Below are 21759 nucleotides of genomic sequence, written 5' to 3'. Positions count from 1 at the left end.
GTGTTGATGAAAGGGACTTACAGTCAGGAATGGAAAAAGAATGTGAGACTGCAAAAGAACTTCCCCTCCAAAGCAGACCAATCACAGTAGGTTCCAAGAAAGGAAACTGAGGACACAGGTGATATTAGGTCCTTGGAAAGAAGAATAATAGAAGACGGTGATTCACAAAGTGTGGCCCCCAAGTCAACAGCATCAGCAGTACCAGAGATCTTTGTGAGAAACACAAGTGCGCGGGACTTCCCAGTGGTCCAGTGGCTAAGACGCCATGCTCCTAATGCAGGGGGCTCTGGTTTGACCCCTGTTCAGGGAACTAGATCCCACATGCCAAAACTAAGAGTTTGCATGCTGCAACTAAAGATCCTGTGTGCCGCAACTGACTGCAGCTAAATAAATAAATAGAAATAAATATTTACGAAAAGAAATACAAAAGCTCAGACCCCACCCAGACCTACATATCCTGAACTTGAGATGGGGCTCAGCAACCTCTAGCTTCCCAAGCCCTCCCAGTGATTCTGAGCCATGCTCAAGTGTGAGAACCACCGCTGCACAACGTGCTGAACAGGTAATGAGGAAAGAGTGTCTACTTAAATTACCAGCGACTGTGAAACAATGCTCATGACTTACTAAAAATCCAAACCAACAAACAAGCAAAAGACTAGAACAATCTAAATATCCAAGAAAAGGAGCTTGGTTAATAAATTATGATGTATCCATGAAGATAGAATATCATGTAACCTGCTAACATACTGATAAGGATAAAGTTTAAAAATGTAAAAAAATCATTCTTATTAAAAACAAAAAAAATGTTGGACTTCTGTGGTGGTCTAGTGCCAATGCAGGGGACATGCTTCGATCCCTGGTCAAAGACTCCACAAGTCGCAGGCAACTAAGCTGGAGAGTCGAGACTACTGAGCCCCCACACAGCAACCACTGCAGACTGCAAGCCCTAAAGCCCCACTCTGCAACAAGAGAAGCCACCGCAAAGAGAAGCCCATGCACTGCAACTAAAGAAAGTCCATGGGCAGCAACTAAGGCCCTGTGCAGACAAAAATAAATAAATAAATTTATATATATATTTTTAAAGTGTTATAGTGATTACCTCTAGATGAGGGTAAGATTTTGATTACTCGTTTTCTTATATTTAAAAAAATGAGTAGCACTTACTATAATACAAGAAAAAGTTTTCTAAAAACTATGTTTTTGAACCCAGGTATGAGATTGAGACTAGTTTTCCACCAGCAAGTGGTAAGTATAAATATGTGAAATCCCAAAGAAATAGACAATGACTGTGAATGAATTAGGTAGAAAAACCATATAAAGGGCCAACAGGACCAAAAATGTGTAGGGAGATCATAACTAGCAATGCCCTGTGTGATCCTGAACCTCTTGTTTCTCCTTTGGGAGAGTTTCCCATCTGAACATCAAACAATTGAGCTTTCTAAAATGGATCTCCAATTTTAATATCAGGAGTTGAAATCAGTAACGTGGACTGGCAGGTAGGAACCAGGAAGGCAAATTCTGTTTCTGAAGCCTCTGTCCTCAGGAGCTCTTGCCTCCAGTTTCTTTAAACTTCTTGGGAGACCAAGCTCAGATTTCCCACTTTCACACAACCAGCTTTTTGGCTACAAGCTTTGAAGTTTCCGCTTGAGAAAAAAGCCCTAAGGATTTTTTTGTTTGTTTTTTTGCTTTAGGAATTTGAGTTTGAATAAGTTGCTAATGAGATTTTTAGAACTTGTTGAGCCAGTCAGGTTAGGTTAGGTTTTGCTGCAGTGAGGAAAAACATACAAGTTTCAGCCACTTATCATGAGTGATGTTAAGTTTTGCTCATACCATGTGAATCCAGTATGGGGAGGCTGAGGGCTCTGCTTCAGAGGCCTTCAGCAGCATCCTAGGATGCAGCCATCCCAACACCATGGCTGCACGGTTTTTCAGGTCAAGAGAAGAGAGTATATGAGAGTGGTGCATGGGGTCTTAAATCTTTTCACTCAGGAGTGACACACATTAAGTCCACTCACATTTTTTTGGCTAAAGCAAGTCACATGGCCACAGGTAACTTTAAGGGGATGGAAACGTGTAATATGTGTCCTGAGGGAGAGGAGAACCAGAAATACTGGTGAACAGCAGAGATGTCTATCATAGACAGCAATCAACAAGCAAATATGATCATGTGCCCATTTCTTGGGCAAGTCGGGTGACTAACTCATCTTGATCTGCTCAGGATTTCCCACTTGTAGCACTGAAAGTCCCACAACCCATGAAACTCCTCAGTACTAGGTACCCTGGAATGGTCGGTCACCCTGTGGCAAGGTGTAGAGAAGACTCAGTTTGTGTCTTGAATTGGTTTATAATCTATTTTCTCGATATTAGACCTATCGAGTCTATAGTAAAAGATGGAAAATATAAAAACAGGTTATAAAGCAAATGTAAAGTTGCATAATCCATGTTGGTAGTGTTAGAATTAAAAGGAGATAAGAGACCATGGTGGATGGGGATGGGGAAGGTGGATTTCCTGGAGAAACACTAAAGCCAAAGGGCATTCATGGCAAAAGGAATCCTAGAGTCTCAGGTTGAGATGGAATCTGATGCTTTGCTTTCATCGCTTGCAACTCAAAAAATCTTTTTTTATAATTTCTCTTCTATAATTACCCTTCTGACTGTGTTTGTGAAGTCTATGTTAAAATACTTTCAGTGATTACCTATTTTCCATATCTAGGGGGAAGAGGAGAAGCAAGAAGGAGTAATTCCAAAAGGGAGGATCAGCTTATAGTCTTTGGGAACATGAATAGAATTTGTATCCTACTGTTGTGTGAAAATTGTGTAATTCTTAATTATGGTGAATTGGTTCACAGTGCTTTTCAGGTCTACTATATCCTTCTGCTTTTCTGTATATTCATTCTATTATTTTTTCAGAGTTTGATATCAAAACTTCAACTAAAAATCTTAATTTATCTACTTAAAAATAACTGTAATATACAGTGGAACTATAAATAACTCTGTTCTGTATTTTCCAAACCTCCTGTAAATGTGTTGTCATACTTTCATAATTTAAAAAATAAAAAAGAGAGAGGAAAAAAAGGGGGAGGATCAAGAGCATGGGTCAAGTCAGCATAAACGTGGAGGCTGGGGAGCTGGGGAAGGAGGAGTGTGTTGGTGACTAAGTTGGTGTGAAGAAACCAAAGTTGAGGATGGGGGGAACAATTCTGGGGAAAGACTGGAAAGACTGATATGGGAATTATCCACACACAGTGGGCCTGTGTGTGGATACTAGGTTAAGTACCTCTCAATGCAGTGATCGCTAAACACATTCTAGCCCTGAAAGTTTTCTCTGTGTGGGTTCCGACCGGGCACAGTAGTTTCCCAAACATGTTGTCTGCTGGGAGTGACTTTCTTCACCATCTATCTGTGTGGTTATCATTCTACCTGCACATCAGGAAGCAGCTCAAATCCCCTCTTCTTCCAAAAGCCCTACAACTCCTGTCCTACAACTCTCTTGTTTGTGAGCTTCGTGAGTCCTCCCTAATGGACTACAGGTTACGCAGCTCTGCCTCCTCCTTCCTCACACCCCCTGGTCCTTAGTAGGTCGTGGCAGAGACTTCTAGTCACCTTACTCAACATCCATTCTTCCTCCTTCCTTAGTGACGGAATCCTGATATTCTCTGGGTCAGCGGTATGCCAGGAGAACATGCTACTTACTCAGCTAGTCAGTGATACGTAAGGGGACATTACTGGTTGGAGCTTCCAGGAAAACATGTAATAGAAGAATGACTCAGCTGGGGGCAGGACTCCCCTTTCCTTGCCCCCTGCTTTTCCTGCCTGGAATACAGACATGATGGCTGAATTACAGAAGCCATTTTATTACCCTGAGCCAAAAGGTGGAAGGAGCCTTGATCTCTGAATTGATGCAGCCTCAGGACAGCTTTGATCAACTCCTTCCTAATATTATCACATAATAGAATAAATAGCATATTTGTTTAAGCTACTGCCACTGAGATTCTGCAGTAGAATGCCATTTCTAATCAGTTCATAAGTCACTAATTAAAGTTTGTTATATTGAATTTAATTAGAATAATTTACTCTTGGAGATACTGCATGTACCCCAGCTTCAGTTCTAGGGGCAGAACAGGAGGCTCTGCTGAGAAAGGTTTCCTGGATTTGCCAGACTCTTGACAGAAATGTTAGTTTTGACAGCTTCCTCTTGGAAATATATGTAAGATAAATAAATGAGAGGGGTCCTAAAATTGTTGAATTCTTAGGCTTCTATCAGAGTGTTTCTCAAGGCGTGGGCAGATTCGTGGGCTACAGAATCATCTGGATCCTTTTGCCATCTATTCAGTCAGGACCTGCGGGGCTGAGTCTGAGGAATTTACACACTAAAATTTGAACCTTATTGCTTCAGTGGTTGTGGTGGGTCATCTCTTCAGGGAATCAAATTGCTACATTAATCATATTGAGTTGGGTTGAACTGAATTAATGGGGAGGTCCTTGGAAAGGAGAAGTGAGCCTGAGTAATATAATTAGCAAGAAGCCATCCCTGCCTATTTTCCCAGAAGACCAGTCGTTTGGGACTTGGCGCTTCCTTGGGAGAGGCAACAAGATTCACTTTACCACTTCCTTTAAACCAAGAATGATTTCATGCCATAATCATTGTTTAGGGGCTTCCCTGGTGGTTCATTGGTAAAGAATCCGCCTGCCAATGTAAGAGAAGCAAGTTCGATCCCCGGGGTGAGACAATGCCGTGGAGAAGGAAATGGCAACCCACTCCAGTATTTTTGCCTGGGAAGTCCTATGGGCAGAGGAGCCTGGAGGGCTACAGTCCACGGGGTTGCAAAAGATTGGACATGACTTAGTAACTAAACAACAGCAATCATCATTTGTTACTGCTTTCTCTGTTTGATGAAGTTCGAATGGAGGTTCTCAAGGGACCTCAAAGAGCTTCTTTGGTAATGCAGAGTAAGAGGGTACAGAGCATCACCAAGGGATTCTAGGGAAAATTATTAATATACATCACCTCTTTAAGTGGGCTCTAGGTTCTGGAGGCTGCTAGTAATGAACAGTAACAAGCCCCCCCACCCCTTTTTACATCAGTTCAGTTCAGTCGCTCAGTCGTGTCCAACTCTTTGCAACCCCATGAATTGCAGCACACCAGGCCTCCCTGTCCATCACCAACTCCCGGTGTTTACTCAAACTCATGTCCATTGAGTTGGTGATGCCTTCTAGCCATCTCATCCTCTGTCGTCCCCTTCTCCTCCTGCCCCCAATCCCTCCCAGAATCAGGGTCTTTTCCAATGAGTCAACTCTTCGCATCAGGTGGCCAAAGTATTAGAGTTTCAGCTTCAGCATCAGTCCTTCCAATGAACACCCAGGACTGATCTCCTTTAGGATGGACTGGTTGGATCTCCTTGCAGTCCAAGGGACTCTCAAGAGTCTTCTCCAACACCACAGTTCAAAAGCATCAATTTTTCGGCGCTCAGCTTTTTTCACAGTCCAACTCCCATATCCATACATGACCACTGGAAAAACCATAGCCTTGACTAGATGGACCTTTGTTGGCAAAGTAATGTCTCTGTTTTTTAATATGCTGTCTAGGTTGGTCATAACTCTCCTTCCAAGGAGTAAGCGTCTTTTAATTTCATGGCTGCAATCACCATCTGCAGTGATTTTGGAGCCCCTCAAAATAAAGTCTGACACTGTTTCCCCATCTATTTGCCATGAAATGATGGGACCAGATGCCAAGACCTTAGTTTTCTGAATGTTGAGCTTTAAGCCAACTTTTTCACTCTCCTATTTCACTTTCATCAAGAGGCTTTTTACATCAGTGGTCATAAAATGTGCTCTGGGGATCAGAAGCGTCAGCATTTCTTGGGAAATGGTTAGAAATGCAAATTTTGGGGCTCCAGCCCAGACCAGCTGCTTCAGAAATTCTGGGTAAGGGACCCAGGAGTCTGTGTTTTATGAATCCTCCAGATAATTCTGATGTGTGCTTATATTTGAACTGCTTTCAACCTTATGTCTTCCTAACATCCATTTTTTAATGGGCTCAGAGATGAGAGATTGAGTGGGGTCCAGGGCTGAGTCCATGAGTGTGTCCCACTTTCCATATTTTCTCACATGTCACCTGCTATGTAATCAAAATTTAAGCAAGCCTTTTCTAACAGTTAACTTGCCCTAAATCCCTCCTTCCTGGAAAATCTGCCCTGATGCCTCCTTCCTTGCACAACTCCAACAGAAGCATCTTCCTCACAGGGAACTAACAAGAGTGAGAATTGGAAGATGATGAAGCAGGGACTGTTTTCTAAGTCAAAAACTGGAACACATGATTTAGCAAAGGAGTTTGTGACATGTACATTTTTTATTTACCTGATTCTATTCACTTACTCTTTGCCAACATACTGGAATTTCTAGGGCATCCAAATGGTTTATGGGGACAAGGAGGCAGAATATTTTGTAAACAGGAGTAACCCAGAACATATGAGAGGTATGATCCAGCTCCAAGGCTTAAAACCTGTCTACAAGACTGGGAAGGTACATGAATGAGGGGAGGCATAAGATAGGGATGGGGTGTAAACTGGGGACCACATACCCCTCTAAAAGAAGCACAAGTGGATGTATTGCGGTGGATGGTGTTAGAAGGAAATGAAACCCCAAGCTGGCCTGACCTTCCAACTTTTCAAGAGAAACCAGAAATCTTGGTGTATTTTTAAAATCTGGTTTTCCTTTCCTCTCTCTCACACACACCATCAAGCAAACTAAAGAAAATATTTGCAGGTGGTTACATCTCTTCTAGTCTAGGTAGGCAGATAATGTAACAAGGGGTATGGAAAAATACCATGGAAGCAAAAGGAGTAACCAACACTATCTGGGAGGAAAAGGAAGGGCAGGCTTCCCCAGGGATGTCACATTTGACCTGAGCTATGTAGACTAAGCAGGGATTCTTCTTATCAAAAAAGTGGGGAAGTATAGCTCTGTGAGGAGATGGCCGTGTTAACTAACCTTATTGTCCTGATTATTTTGCAATCTATACATGTATAAAATGAAAAGAAAGTGGGGAAGAACACATGTGCCCAGTGTTGGGTGGGTTTTCAGAGGGGCTCAGCTGCTCTGCGTGGGTCCTGTGAGAGCAAGGAGTGTGGGGGACAGAGAGAGACCAAAGAACATTGAAATCTTGGCCAAGACGTTCTTACTTAATCATGTGGGCAGTGGGAGTGGCGCAATCGGATTGGTGTTATTATTCACGGTCACTCTCGTGGCTCAGGCAATGAGCGGACAGAAAGTGCTCTTCCGAAACTCTCAAACAGCTCCTGGAACTATAGAGGAGGGAATGGGGGCGGTTCCCAAAGGCACTTGGGTCCAGAAGGTCTGCAGCCCCCAGGTCTGGCTCAGGTGCCACCCCCGCCGAGCTTCCAGCCAGAGATAATATGGTAGGGAGGCGGGAGCTGCACGGAGGCTGAGCTTGAGTGTCTGCCCCGGAGTAGGCGGGTAGGCGGGGAGCAGTTTCCTCTCCTCTCGCCTAGGAGGCGGCTGTAGCAGCCGGCAGTGTTGTGGTTACCAGGGCCTTGGGTTACAGCACATATTTGTTTTTTGTTTTTTTTTTTTAAACCGTTGCAATACCTTTTAAATCAGGGCCCTGGACAGGATCCAAGGACAGTAGCAGGACCAGTTCCTATGATGCTTCTTAAAGAAGCAACTGCAGAGGGAGGGAGTTGGAACCTGGACTCTGGGGGAGCCCGAGGTCAGGAAGGCCTTGGAAGTTGGGCAAGGTGGGAAGGAGATCAGGTCTTCAGGTCACCCCACTGCCACTGTGCCATTTTCAAGTCACTTTTGCATCTCAAGCACTTGAAGATGATCAGTGCTCCTGAAAAACTGGAAGCAGTGGGTAGAGCAATCAGAAATTGTTGGGGGTCCAGCTCCTTGGGAAGAAAGACCTTCCAGCTGGTCCAAGATTCAGGGGTCCAGCTTGGCAGGGGGTGAGGTCCCCATTGAGGGAGGCTAACACTGGGAGGTAAAGCATGTTGGAGAAAGCACGCAAGGGCCTGCTGGGGTAGGGGTCCTGAGGGAATGGATGCTCAGATCCATTGTGATTGTGACTGGAAGAAGTCTTTGTTGTGGTTCCCTTTCAGACATGGGGACACCGTCTGACGGCTCAGACAGTTAAGAATCTATCAGCCTGCAATGCAGGAGACCTATGTTCGATCCCTGGGTTGGGGAGATTCCCTGGAGAAGGGAATGGCTACCTACTCCAGTATTCTTGCCTGAAGAATTCCATGGACAGAGGATCCTGATGGGCTACAAGTCCATGGGGTTGCAAAGAGTCAGACAAGACTGAGCAACTAATTTTTTTTTTTTTTTTTCCAGACACAGAAATTCTTCCTCAAAGAAATCAAGATTTGCACTCAAGAGACTTGCATTCTGGTACATGTTGGTGGGAATATAAAATGGTACAGTTGCTATGAAAAACAGTATGGAGGGTTCTCAAAAAATTTAAAAATATGGTAATATAATCCAGCAATCTCACTTCTGGGTATATATTCAAAAGAATTGAAATCAGTATGGTGAAGAGTTATTTGTACTCCTAATGTCCACTGTAACATTATTAACAAAAGCCAAGATCTGGAATCAGCCAAAGGTCTGATGACAGATAAATGATTGTATGCATTCAATCAAAGTTTAGTTAGCCTTTAAAAAGAAATTCTGCCACTTGGGACAACATGGCTGAACCTGGAAAATATTGTGATAAGCAAAAAGAACCAGTCACAGAAGGACAAATACTGCATGAATCCACTCATGTGAGGTATCTCAAATAGAGTCGTAGAAGCAGAGAGGAGTTCGGTGGTTCCAGAGACTCTGTGGAACAACACAGCATCTGGAGTTAACAGTAGTATTGTGCACTTGAACATTGTTAAGAGGGTGGATCTCTGGTAAGTGTTCTTGCCACAAAAACAAAACAAACAAAAACAAAGGGGAGCAAGGAAAATTTTGAAAGTGATGGACATGTCTATTACCTTGATTGTGGTAATGGTTTCAGGGGTGCCTGCACATAACCAAACTCATTCGGTCATATAGGTTAAATATGTACAGTTTTTTTTTTTTTATTTTGCATATAAATTATACCTTAAGAAAGTTCTTTCAAAAAAGAGAGACTTTCATTCTAATCTTTAACGTGCTATTGGTTCCCATTTTTAACCCTGGATAATTCACATACATTCCCTTCTCAGGCCTCTCATCCCCCCACCCCACACTTTACCCAGTGCCAGGCATGGAGTAAGCTCTAGCAAAATCTGTTGAGCAAATGAATGAATGGTTGAATTAGCTGAATTGGGTCTGAAGTTGGACTGAGATCAGCAGGCTTCAGAGGCTACCTGAACCTCCTGAAATTACATTCACAACTGTACATGTGTGAGCAATTCTGTTTTTTCTGGGTAGAAGGTCTGTAGCTTTAATCACTCTTGCCATAATTTACTGAGGATTTGTTATGACAGGCTAAGGTCTGTACATATTTTATCACATTTAATCTTCAGGAACCACGATGGAGGTTGTGGGTGGGGGCAGGAGGGGGTTACTATTTCCACTTTACTGAAATGGATACTCAGGTTTGGGGAGTGTAAGGACTTGCTTAGGGTCGTGTGCTGGAGTTGAACTCAGGTCCATCACACTCCACAACATAAGTTCTTAACCACCGTGGTAAATTACTACAGTTTCTCAAAGGGATCTGTGACCCCAGAAGATGAAGAAAAAACATTCCAGGATCCTGGAGTTCTATTTCTCTGAAGGACTGTGGGGAATGGGAAGAAGGGTGGAGGTGGAGGAGGAAGCCAGCCAGCCAGCCAGAGCAGGACAGCACCCACGCCAGCAAGGGCTGCTATTTAGAGCAGCCCCAGAGCCCCCAGAAAGGATGATAAGGGGCAGGGCAGGGAAGAGCAGTTGTAAGAGGAGCCCAGGGAAGGGGGGCTCTCTCCTCCCCCGCCCCTGCTGCCTCCAGCTCACTCTGTCGCCTGATGTCTAAATAAGGCTTAGAGGCACATTCTAGGCAGCTAAAAATAAACTGCGGCTCCCCCTCCTGCCCTTGGGCTCTGGCGACCTCCCCGGTCCTGTCAGGGCTCCCCTGGTCAGGACCAGCTCTTGGAGCATGCCAGTCTTGTCTCCCTGAGGACCCCAGGGTTCTGGTGGGAATGCTTCCTATGGCAAGATGACCTGGACCAGAAGTCAGGACCCCGGGCCCCAACTCTTGGCTCTGCCCTAACAAACCTGGGCAAGTCTCTCTTTCCTCTGATCCTCAGTCTCCCACATGTCAAAAGCGAGCATTAAATGAATGATGTGAAGCCCTGGCATTTTTGAATGAATTTCAGGATCCCACACTTTGGGGTCAACTTCAGAGTGTGCCCACTTGGGTTATTTAGGGATATCTGTCTTACAGACTTATTTTTAACTTACACAGTTTTTTTTTTTTTTATTACGATCTGAATTCTCTGCCCATCCTTAACGATTTGAAACATTCACATAAAAATCTAGATTCCCAGCTTCTCTTGAAAAACCAGGTCTGTCCACACTGGGCCAGTGTGTCAGGTAGCAAGGAGCCCGAATTGGGTAGCGGTCTCCCCCTGCTGGCGGTATGGATGTACTACAGGTGGTTGCTGATAGCTACTCATCTCCGCCCAACCCTGTAGGGTGTGAGGTGCCTGAATGCTGGAGAGGGTGTGGAGAAAAGAGAACGCTCTTACACTGTTGGTGGGAATGCAAACTAGTACAGCCACGATGGAGAACAGTGTGGAGATTCCTTAAAAAACTGGAAGTAGAACTGCCATATGACCCAGCAATACCACTCCTGGGCATACACACTGAGGAAACCAGATCTGAAAGAGACGTGCACCCCAATGTTCATCGCAGCACTGTTTATAATTGCCAGGACATGGAAGTAACCTAGATGTCCATCAGCAGACGAATGGATAAGGAAGCTGTGGTACATATACACCATGGAATATTACTCAGCCATTAAAAAGAATACATTTGAATCAGTTCTAATGAGATGGATGAAACTGGAGCCCATTATACAGAGTGAAGTAACCCAGAAAGATGAACACCAATACAGTATACTAATGCATATATATGGAATTTAGGAAGATGGTAATGATAACCCTATATACAAGACAGAAAAAGAGACACAGATGTATAGAACAGACTTTTGAACTCTATGTGAGAAGGTGAGGGCTGGATGATCTGGGAGAATAGCATTGAAACATGTATAACTTTCAAGTGTGGAAACAGATTCACCAGTCACAGTTGGACTGCTATGAGACAAGTGCTCAGGGCTGTGCAGCTGGATGACCCAGAGGATAGGGATGGGGAGGGAGGTGGGAGGGGGTTCAGGATGGGGAACACATGTAAATCCATGGCTGATTCATGTCAATGTATGGCAAAAACCACTACAATATTGTAAAGCAATTAGCCTCCAACTAATAAAAAAAAGGAAAAAAAAAAAAAAGAAGTGCATACACTGAGTGCTGGCGGATTGCATCCCAGGGTTAGGACACTGGCATTGCTCTGCCCAGCAAATGCTTGTTGAATGAATGAATGACTTAGATAGCTGATAGAAATCTTTGGAAACTGTTATTAATATCACCAAACCAACTCAGATCTGCTCCTCCAATGTGCAGGAAAGCCAATGTACTGACGTGGGGTGGTAGTGAAGAAAAGAACAGCACTTACTGCAGGGTGTCACAGTAGGGAACTGGGAGACAGGCCTCAGAGATCCACTCCAGTGCAGTCACTGATTAGGGGTTTCTGTAAGGGGAGGAACAAAGAGGTTGGAATTAATTATCCTTGTGACATTTCTATGACATTTCTTAATCGTAATTTCAGGAGGTCAGGATATCTCTGGTTTATGATTCTTGAGCCAAGTGATCCATGACTTGGGGGTCTATTAGCTCATTTTGCCCCTCGAAAAACAACCTGAGTTTGTACATTAATAATGATATCTACAATAGTAATTTGGGTACATTAACATGTTATTGATAACAGCAATTTTAGTTATCTGACTCTAGTTGATTAGTGTTCAGTTAGTATAGGCTTGAGGTCAGAGAGGGCAAGAAAGAGAATAAAGTTTTGGATAGGGAGGGAGTTCAGTTTCAGGGGGACTCAATTTCCATTGTAAAGGCACACATGAAGGGGTTTTGACCAAGGTGCTGCCCTCCTGAAATCTGTTGCACTGTGACCCTGTCCCTGAGTCCATGTCTCAAGCCCTTAGAAGCGACAAAGTTCCCAATACTCTCCCCCTCAATTAGGCATTGCCCTCCTTCCTCATAAGTCAGTGGGGTTGTCCTTGGTTGGAAGGTTACTGGCAAAAACAGCCAAGGTCTGTTTAATTCAAACTATCTTGAGAGCCACTTTGGAGGCTAGTGAAGGGGCAGGGAAGGAGTTGGGAGGAAGGGTAGGAAAGGTTGAGGAGAGCTGTTCAAAGAACAGGCTTTAGGCCAGACTGCCTGAATCCACCCAGCTCCCCTTGGGGAGCTCACTAGAGCCAGACACTTCACCTGAACCAAAGGGTGCTGCATCTGCATTGACCTTCAGACATCATGGAATCCATCCTGCCTCGACATGTAGCAGGCCAATGAGGTGTAGAGTGAGAATCTGGCAACAGCTGAGGCTTTGTCCTTTCTGCTCTGTTTCGGCAAACAGAGGAGGAGGAAATAGGTTCACCAGACGCCTTTCTTGGGAGGAAATAGAGATTCCATCTGTATCCCACCCCTACACTCAGGGGCGGAGAGAGTGTCTGGTCCTGACCCTTGCTACCTGTGGCCTCCTGGCCTCATCAGCAGCTTCTTAGAAACACAGATTCTTGGGCTCTACTCAGACCTGCTGCAGCATAATCTGCATTTTAATGAGATCCCAGGTATTGTGCATGTTTATCACCATTAGAGAAAAGCTGCTTTTGTCCAGTAGTTCTCTTAAGTTGGCTGCACCTAGGAATCATCTGGGGGTCACTTTAAAAAAATGTTGCTGCTTGGGTCCCACGCTGGGGTGCAGCCTGGGCCTCGGCTCCTAGGTGGTTTGCTTAAGGCTCTCCTGGTGATTCCAGTGTATAGCCAGCATTGAGAATCATAGCTCTAGGCAAAGGCTCTAATGAGATGAAAATTTGGGGGAATGAAAGCAATGCAAATTTGAATGGGACGTCCCACCCTGGGCACTCCTGTGGCACCTTCCCCAGCCCTGCCGGACCTGCCTGAGTAGTCCAACCTCTGCTCCCTAAGGCCCTGTCAGGCCTCCAGCTGCTTTCATGGTTCAGAAGGGGGAAGTGAGAAAGGGGCTGTGCTTTTGCCATGCCACCCAGAGGTGCGACCCCAAGCGAGAGGCCAGAAACCTGGATTATCATCCCATTTCTGTTGGGTAGCCTTGGGTAGTCTGTCCCTCTCTGGGCTTCAATTTCTTGATCTCTAAAATGGGCTAGTCAAAGGGGATTGAAATGACTTCCAGAGCATTCCTACTAGTTTTCTACAGGTATGTATGTATGTGTTTTTAAAAATTTATTTATTTTTAACCGAAGGATAATTGCTTTACAGTATTGTGTTGGCTTCTACCAACCATCAACATGAATCAGCCATAGGTCCACCTATGTGTATGTGTGTTTAGTTGCTCAATCAAGTCTGACTCTTTGCGACCCTTTGGACTGGACTGTAGCCTGCCAGGCTTCCCTGTCCATGAGATTTTTCAGGCAAGAACACTGGAGTGGGCCACCATTTCCTCTTCCAGAGGATCTTACCGACTCAGGGATCAAAACCTGTGTCTCCTGTATTGCAGGCAGATTCTTTACCAGCTGAGCCGCTAGGGAAGCTCAATCTACATGTATAGACAGACTCTCAAAGTTGAAAGGGATCTTGGGGATCATCTAGTTTGATCTTACTTTCTAACAAATGGGGAAACTGAAGCCCAGTAAAGTGAAGGACATCAGGAAGCTTGCATAAGTCTCTCATCCTCATCCATCAGAGGGCAGACAGAATGAAAACCACAATCACAGAAATCTAATCAAAATGACTACATGGATCACAGCTTTGTGTAACTTAGTGAAACTATGAGCCATGCCGTGTAGGACCACCCCGATGGACAGGTCATGGTGGAGAGTTCTGACAAAATGTGGTCCACTGGAAAAGGAAATGGCAAACCACTTTAGCATTCCTGCCTTGAGAACACATGAACAATATGAAAAGGCAAAAAGATATGACACTGAAAGGTTAACCCCCCAGGTCAGTAGGTGTCCAATATCTACTGGAGAAGAGTGGAGAAATAGCTCCAGATGGAAGGAAGAGGCTGAGCCAAAGCGGAAACAATGCCCAGTTGTGGGTGTGTCTAGTGGCAAAAGTCAAGTCTGATGCTGTGAAGAACAATAATGCATAGGAACCTGGAATATTAGGTCCATGAATCAAAGTAAATTGGAAGTGGTCAAACAGGAGATGGCAAGAGTGAACACTGGCATTTTAGGAACCAGTGAACTAAAATGGATGGGAATGGGCACATTTAATTCAGATGACCATTACATCTACTACCGTGGGCAAGAATCCCTTAGAAGAAATGGAGTAGCCATCATAGTCAACAACAGAGTCCACAATGCAGTACTTGGATGCCATCTCAAAAATGACAGAATGAGCTCTGTTTGTTTCCAAGGCAAGCCATTCAATATCACAGTAATCTGAGGCTATCCACCAGCCACTGATGCCAAACAGGAAGAAGTTGAACAGTTCTATGAAGACCCACAAGACCTTCTAGAATTAACACCAAAAAAAGATGTCCTTTTCATCACTGGGAACTGGAATGCAAAAATAGGAAGTCAAGAGATACATGGAGTAATAGGCAAGTTTCGCCTTGGAGTACAAAATGAAGCAGGGCAAAGCCTAACAGAGTTTTGCCAAGAGAAGGCACTGGTCATAACAAACATCCTCTTCCAACAACAGAAGAGAAGACTACACATGGGTATTACCAGATGGTCAATACTGAAAACAGATTGATTATATTCTTTGCAGCCAAAGATGGAGAAGCTCTATACAGTCAGCAAAACAAAACTGGGAGCTGACTGCGGCTCAGATCTTGAACTCCTTAATGTAAAATTCAGACTTAAATTGAACGTAGAGAAAACCACTAGGCCATTCAGGTATGACCTAAATCAAATCCCTTATGATGATACAGTGGAAGTGACAAATAGATTCAAGGGATTAGATATGATAGAATGCCTGAAGAACTATGGATGGAGGTTCATAACATTTTATAGGAGGCAGTGATCAAAACCATCCCCAAGAAAAAGAAATGCAAAAAGGCAAAGTGGTTGTCTGAGGAAGCCTTACAAATAGTTGAGAAAAGAAGAGAAATGAAAGGTAAAGGAGAAAAGGAAAGATATCCCCATCTGAATGCAGAGTTCCAAAGAATAGCAAGGAGAGAGAAGAAAGCCTTCATAAGTGAAAAATGCAAAGAAATAGAGGAAAACAATAGAATGGGAAAGACTAGAAATCTCTTCAAGAAAATTAGAGATACCAAGGGACAATTTCATGCAAAGATGGGCTCAATAAAGGACACAAATGGTATGGATCTAACAGAAGCAGAAGATATTAAGAAGAGGTGGCAAGAATACACAGAAAAACTGTACAAAAAAGGTCTTAATGACCCAGATAACCATGATGGTGTGATCACTTACCTAGAGCCAAACAGCCTGGAGTGTGAAGTCAAGTGGTCCTTAGGAAGCATCACTATGAACAAAGCTAGTGGAGGTGATGGAATTCCAGCTGTGTTATTTCAAATCCTAAAGGATGATGCTGTGAAAGTGCTGCACTCAATATGCCAGCAAATTTGGAAAACTCAGCAGTGGCCACAGGACTGGAAAAGGTCAATTTTCGTTCCAATGCCAAAAACGGGCAATGCCGAAGAAAGTTTAAAGTACCACACAAGTGCACTCATTTCACATGCTAGCAAAGTAACGCTCAAAATTCTCCTAGCTAGGCTTCAACAGTACATGAACTGAGAACTTTCAGATGTACAAGCTGGACTTCAGAAAGGCAGAGGAACCAGAGATCAAATTGCCAACATCCATTGGATCATCAAAAAAGCAAGAGGGTTCCAGAAAAACATCTACTTCTTCTTCATTCATGCTAAAGCCTTTGACACTGTGGATCACAACAAACTGTGGAAAATTCTTAAAGAGATGGGAATACCAGATCACCTTATCTGCCTTCTGAGAAATCTGTATTCAAAGAAGCAACAGTTAGAACTGGACATGGAACAACAGACTGGTTCTAAATAGGAAAAGGAGTATGTCAAGGCTGTATATTGTCACCCTGCTTATTTAACTTATATGTGGAGGACATCATGTGAAATGCCGGGCTGGATGAGGCACAATCTGGAATCAAGATTTCTGGGAGAAATATCAATAACCTCAGATATGCAGATGACACCACCTTTATGGCAGAAAGGGAAGAAGAATTAAAGAGCCTCTTGATGAAAGTGAAAGAGGAGAGTGAAAAAGCTGGCTTAAAAAATCAACATTCAAAAAATTAAGATCATGGCATCTGGTCCCATCACTTCATGGCAAATAGATGGGGAAACAATGGAAACAGTGACAGGCTATTTTTGGGAGGGCTCCAAAATCACTGTGGATGGTGACTGACTGCAACCATGAAATTAAAAGATGTTTACTCCTTGGAAGAAAAACTATGATAAACTTGGACAGCATATTAAAAAGCAGAAACATCACTTTGCTGACAAAGGTCCATATGGTCAAATCTATGGTTTATCCAGTAGTCATGTATGGATGTGAGAGTTGGACCATAAGGAAGGTTGAGCTCTGAAGAACTGATGCTTTCAAATGGTGATGCTGAAGAAGACTCTTGAGAGTCTCTTGAACAGCAAGGAGATCAAAACAGTCAATCCTAAAGAAAATCAACCCTGAATATTCATTGGAAGGACTGATGCTGAAGCTGAAGCTCAAATACTGTGGCCACCTGATGCGAAGAGCTGACTGAAAATGTAGATAACCCAGAGCAACGGAAAATAATCTTTGCCTATAGACAGTCACTTTTGTCCTGTGACTTGTTAAACTGACTTCTCTCCCCCACTATGGAAGAGGCTAATTTTCCCTCCATATGTACTTTTATCTCAATTTGTGATACATACTTATGTTTGTTCTTTGGACTCTCCTTTACACTGGCTGTAACATCTCGCAGGTTCCTGAATTAAAGGAGTTAAAAATAAATCACTACAGCAAGCTCATTTCACATCTGTATGAGAGTTATGATTTTACCTTTTTAAAAAAATTTTAAAGAATTTAATAATAAGAATAATCAAGATTTAAAACCAGTTCGGCTCAGTTCAGTCGGTCAGTCGTATCTGACTCTCTGCGACCCCATGAACCGCAGCACGCCAGGCCTCCCTGTCCATCACCAACTCCCAGAGTTTACTCAAACTCACGTCCATTGAGTCAGTGATGTCATCCAACCATCTCATCCTCTGTTGTCCCCTTCTCCTCCTGCCTTCAATCTTTCCCAGCATCAGGGTCTTTTCCAGTGAGTCAGCTCTTCACATCAGGTGGCCAAAGTATTGCAGTTTCAGCTTCAATATCAGTCCTTCCAATGAATATTCAGGACTGATTTCCTTTAGGATGGACTGGTTGGATCTCCCTGCTGTCCAAGGGACTCTCAAGAGTCTTCTCCAACACCACAGTTCAAAAGCATCAATTCTTGGGCACTCAGCTTTCTTTATAGTCCAACTCTCACATCCATACATGACTACTGGAAAAAACACAGCTTTGACTAGACAGACCTTTGTTGACAAAGTAATGTCTTTTCTTTTTAATATGCTGTCTAGGTTGGTCATAACTTTCCTTCCAAGGAGTAAGTGTCTTTTAGTTTCATGGCTGCAATCACCATCTGCAGTGATTTTGGAGCCCAGAAAAATAAAGTCAGCCACTGTTTCCACTATTTCCCCATCTATTTGCCATGAAGTGATGGGACTAGATGCCATGATCTTAGTTTTCTGAATGTTGAGCTTTAAGCCAACTTTTTCAGTCTCCTCTTTCACTTTCATCAAGAGGCTCTTTAGTTCTTCTTTGCTTTCTGCCATAAAGGTGGTGTCATCTGCCTATCTGAGGTTATTGATATTTCTCCCAGAAATCTTGATTCCAGCTTGTGCTTCATTCAGTCCAGCATTTCTCATGATGTATTCTGCATATAAGTTAAATAAGTAGGGTGACAATATACAGCCTGACATACTTCTTTCCTAATTTGTAACTAGTCTGTTCCATGTCCAGTTCTAACTGGTTTAAAACCAGAGGTCCAGGCTAAATTTGGGATTGAACCTCACAGAGACTGAAACCATTGTGATGTCATTTCAGGGGCTCCAAAGAGCTCCAGTACCACATTCCTTTATGTCCTAGAGCAGAAAAGAATTCATTGAGAGGTGCAATGATAAATAAGAAGTGACTCATTAGAATAGTACTGCTGTGAGGCTTTCAAGTGGGTGGTTGTGGGAGTGCCATGCCCCAAGAACTTATTGGGCTACAGTTTTATAATTAAAGGAAAAATGGGGACGGGAGAAGAGCTTTGTTTTTCTTGAGTAGATGTCACGTTTCCATCATCAGATCCTCCTCCAGATTGGGCGGGAGAGTTTTTTGTCCCTACATGGTCAAGCTAGGTCCACAAATTATTGTTTTTTTATGTGTGCAGAGAGCATGCCCTAGGGATCATTAACTTCCTGAGCTCACTGGGAGGTATATGGGTCTCATGTCACCACTGTTCTGTTGTTTGGGGGCATGTATCGTGCATCTACTGTATGGCTATGTTGCTAAGCAAGCCTGCTTGGTTTTGTGGTTAAGCAAATCTGCTTTTTTGAGTAATCACTAACTTCCAGGGGTCTCCCATATTTTTTCTACTTAAAATCCCCTAGTGCAAATAACTGTTTAATCACCTACTTTGTCCCTTCACTCTGTCCCTCTCATAACCAGGTGGTAACAAAAGTGAGAGTCACAGGGCCTATAGGGGCTGTGGAGACTGCAGAACCCCATCAAGGACAACTCAGTTTCAATGGACTATCGCCCTGTGGGAATGCACAGAAGTGTTTTCAAATTCTCTGAGTTTTTCAGGAAAGCTGGAAATACATAATTTAATGAGCAACCACTTGCTTTTAGTATACACTGGCAACCAAGTATACACATTACTATATATAAAACAGGTAAATAACAAGGTCCTACTGTATACATAGCACTGGGAACTCTATTCAGTATCTTGTAATAAATGATAAAAGAAAAGAATGAAAAAGAATACAAACATGTATATGTATATACACATATGTGTGAGTGTGCATCTGAATCACTTTGCTACACACCAGAAACTAATACAACATTGTAAACCAACTATACTTCAATTAAAAAAAAAAAGCAAAAATTCTAAGAAACACCACATAGACAAATGATGCTTGAGGCTTGTGTTGCTGTCTGTGACCTCTTCACACTACCACGAATTTGAGGAGGTAAGCATTCCTCACTCAGAGAAGGCAATTGCATCTCACTCCAGTACTTTTGCCTGGAGAATCCCATGGACGGAGGAACCTGGTAGGCTGCAGTCCATGGGGTCGCGAAGAGTCAGACACGACTGAGCGACTTCACTTTCACTTTTCACTTTCATGCGTCGGAGAAGGAAATGGCAACCCACTCCAGTGTTCTTGCCTGGAGAATCCCAGGGATGGGGGAGCCTGGTGGGCTGCCGTCTATGGGGTCTCACAGAGCCAGACACGACTGAAGCGACTTAGCAGCAGCAGCAGCAGCATTCCTCACTAAATCTGAAAATGAGCAGGACCCTCCAGGATATTCCTGGGTATCAAAACCTTTTCATGTTTCCCATTTCTTGCCTATAGAGAAATGACGTTAGTCTACTAGACCTTCCCTGAGTTCCCAAAGGGCAGATTTAATCAGTTACTAATCAGGAAAGAGAGGGAATGCAACAACAAAGGAAAAACAGAAAAACAACAGTTTAGTGATGAAACAGGGTCCTAGCTCCTCAGGGTACGTGCACAACAAGGTCATACTTTATCAACTATAAATTGGCACTGGACATCTACCTCAACAAGGATTAAATCATGTGCCTCTGACCCTCAACACACTCTGAAAGGAGTTTAGAATGGAGATCAGGAATGGGGTGGGGTGGTGAGGGGAGGGGGAGACTGGCAGGGCAGGTCGTCAGAGAGTTACATATCTCCAGAAGCTGATTTTATGAACCCAGTTCTTTGTCGTTGTTGTTCAGTCACTAAGTCATGTCTGACTCTTTGTGACCCCAATGGACTGCAGTACGCCAGGCCTCTCTGTCCCTCACTATCTCCTGGAGTTTGCCCAAATTCAAGTCCATTGAATCGGTGATGCCATCCAACCATCTCATCCTCTGTCGCCCTCTTCTTCTGCCTTCAATCTTTCCCAGCATCACAGTTTTTCTAATAAGTTGGCTCTTTGCATCAGGTAGTCAAAGTATTGAGCTTCAGCTTCAACATCAGTCCTTCCAATGAATATTCAGGGTTGATTTCCTTTAGTTTGACTGGTTTGATCTCCTTGCTATCCAAGGAACTCTCAAGAGTCTTCTACAGCAGCACGGTTACAAAGCCTCAATTCTTCGGCTCTCTGCTTTCTTTATGGTCCAACTCTCACATCCATACATGACTACTGGAAAGACAATAATAGCTTTGACTAGACAGACCTTTTCATTCCAGTCCCAAAGAAAGGCAATACCAAAGAATGCTCAACTGCACAACTGCACTCATCTCTCATACACTAGTAAAGTAATGCTCAAAATTCTCCAAGCCAGGCTTCAGCAGTACGTGAACCATGAACTTCCAGGTGTTCAAACTGGTTTTAGAAAAGGCAAAGGAACCAGAGATCAATTTGCCAACATCCACTGGATCATCAAAAAAGCAAGAGAGTTCCAGAAAAACATCAATTTCTGCTGTATTGACTACACCAAAGAATTTGACTTGTGTGGATCACAATAAACTGTGGAAAATTCTGAAAGAGATGGGAATACCAGACCACCTGACCTGCCTCCTGAGAAATCTGTATGCAGGACAGGAAGCAACAGTTAGAACTGGACATGGAATAACACACTGGTTCCAAATAGGAAAAGGAGTACATCAAGGCTCTATATTGTCACCTGTTTATTTAACTTATATGCAGAGTACATCATGAGAAATGCTGGGCTGGATGAAGCACAGGCTGGAATTAAGATTGCTGGGACAAAAGCCTCCATACCTACACTGAAACCAACCACCACCCAAGAGCCAATAAGTTTTAGAGTAAGACATACCATGCAAATTCTCCAGCAACACAGGAACATAGCCCTGAACATCAACATACAGGCTGCCCAAGGTCACACCTAACACATAGACCCATCTCAAAACTCATTACTGGGCACTCCATTGCTCTCCAGAGAGAAGAAATTAAGTTCCATGCACCAGAACACCGACGCAAGCTTCCCTAACCAGGAAACCTTGACAAGCCAATCGTCCAACTCCACCCACTGGGTAAAACCTCCACAGTAAAAAGGAACCACAGACCTCCAGAATACAGAAAGCCCACTCCAGACACAGCAATCTAAACAAGATGAAAGGGCAGAGAAATACCCAACAGGTAAAGAAACATGAAAAATGCCCACCAAGTCAAATAAAAGAGGAGGAGATAGGGAATCTACCTGAAAAAGAATTTAGAATAATGATAATAAAAATGATCCAAAATCTTGAAAACAAAATGGAGTTACA

General features: G+C 43.4%; 1 protein-coding gene across 1 annotated transcript in view; it reads right to left on the bottom strand.

The window, feature by feature from the left end:
* The window catches only part of CCDC69 (coiled-coil domain containing 69), a 58978-nt gene that overhangs the window by 35202 nt on the left and 2017 nt on the right, over nt 1-21759 (bottom strand). The gene's annotated exons all lie outside the window — the stretch shown is intronic.

This window comes from Cervus canadensis, chromosome 4 (assembly GCF_019320065.1).
Source record: "Cervus canadensis isolate Bull #8, Minnesota chromosome 4, ASM1932006v1, whole genome shotgun sequence".
NCBI lineage: Eukaryota > Metazoa > Chordata > Mammalia > Artiodactyla > Cervidae > Cervus > Cervus canadensis.
Note: the sequence above shows the minus strand (reverse complement) of the source record. Positions and strands in the feature narration are given on the sequence as shown.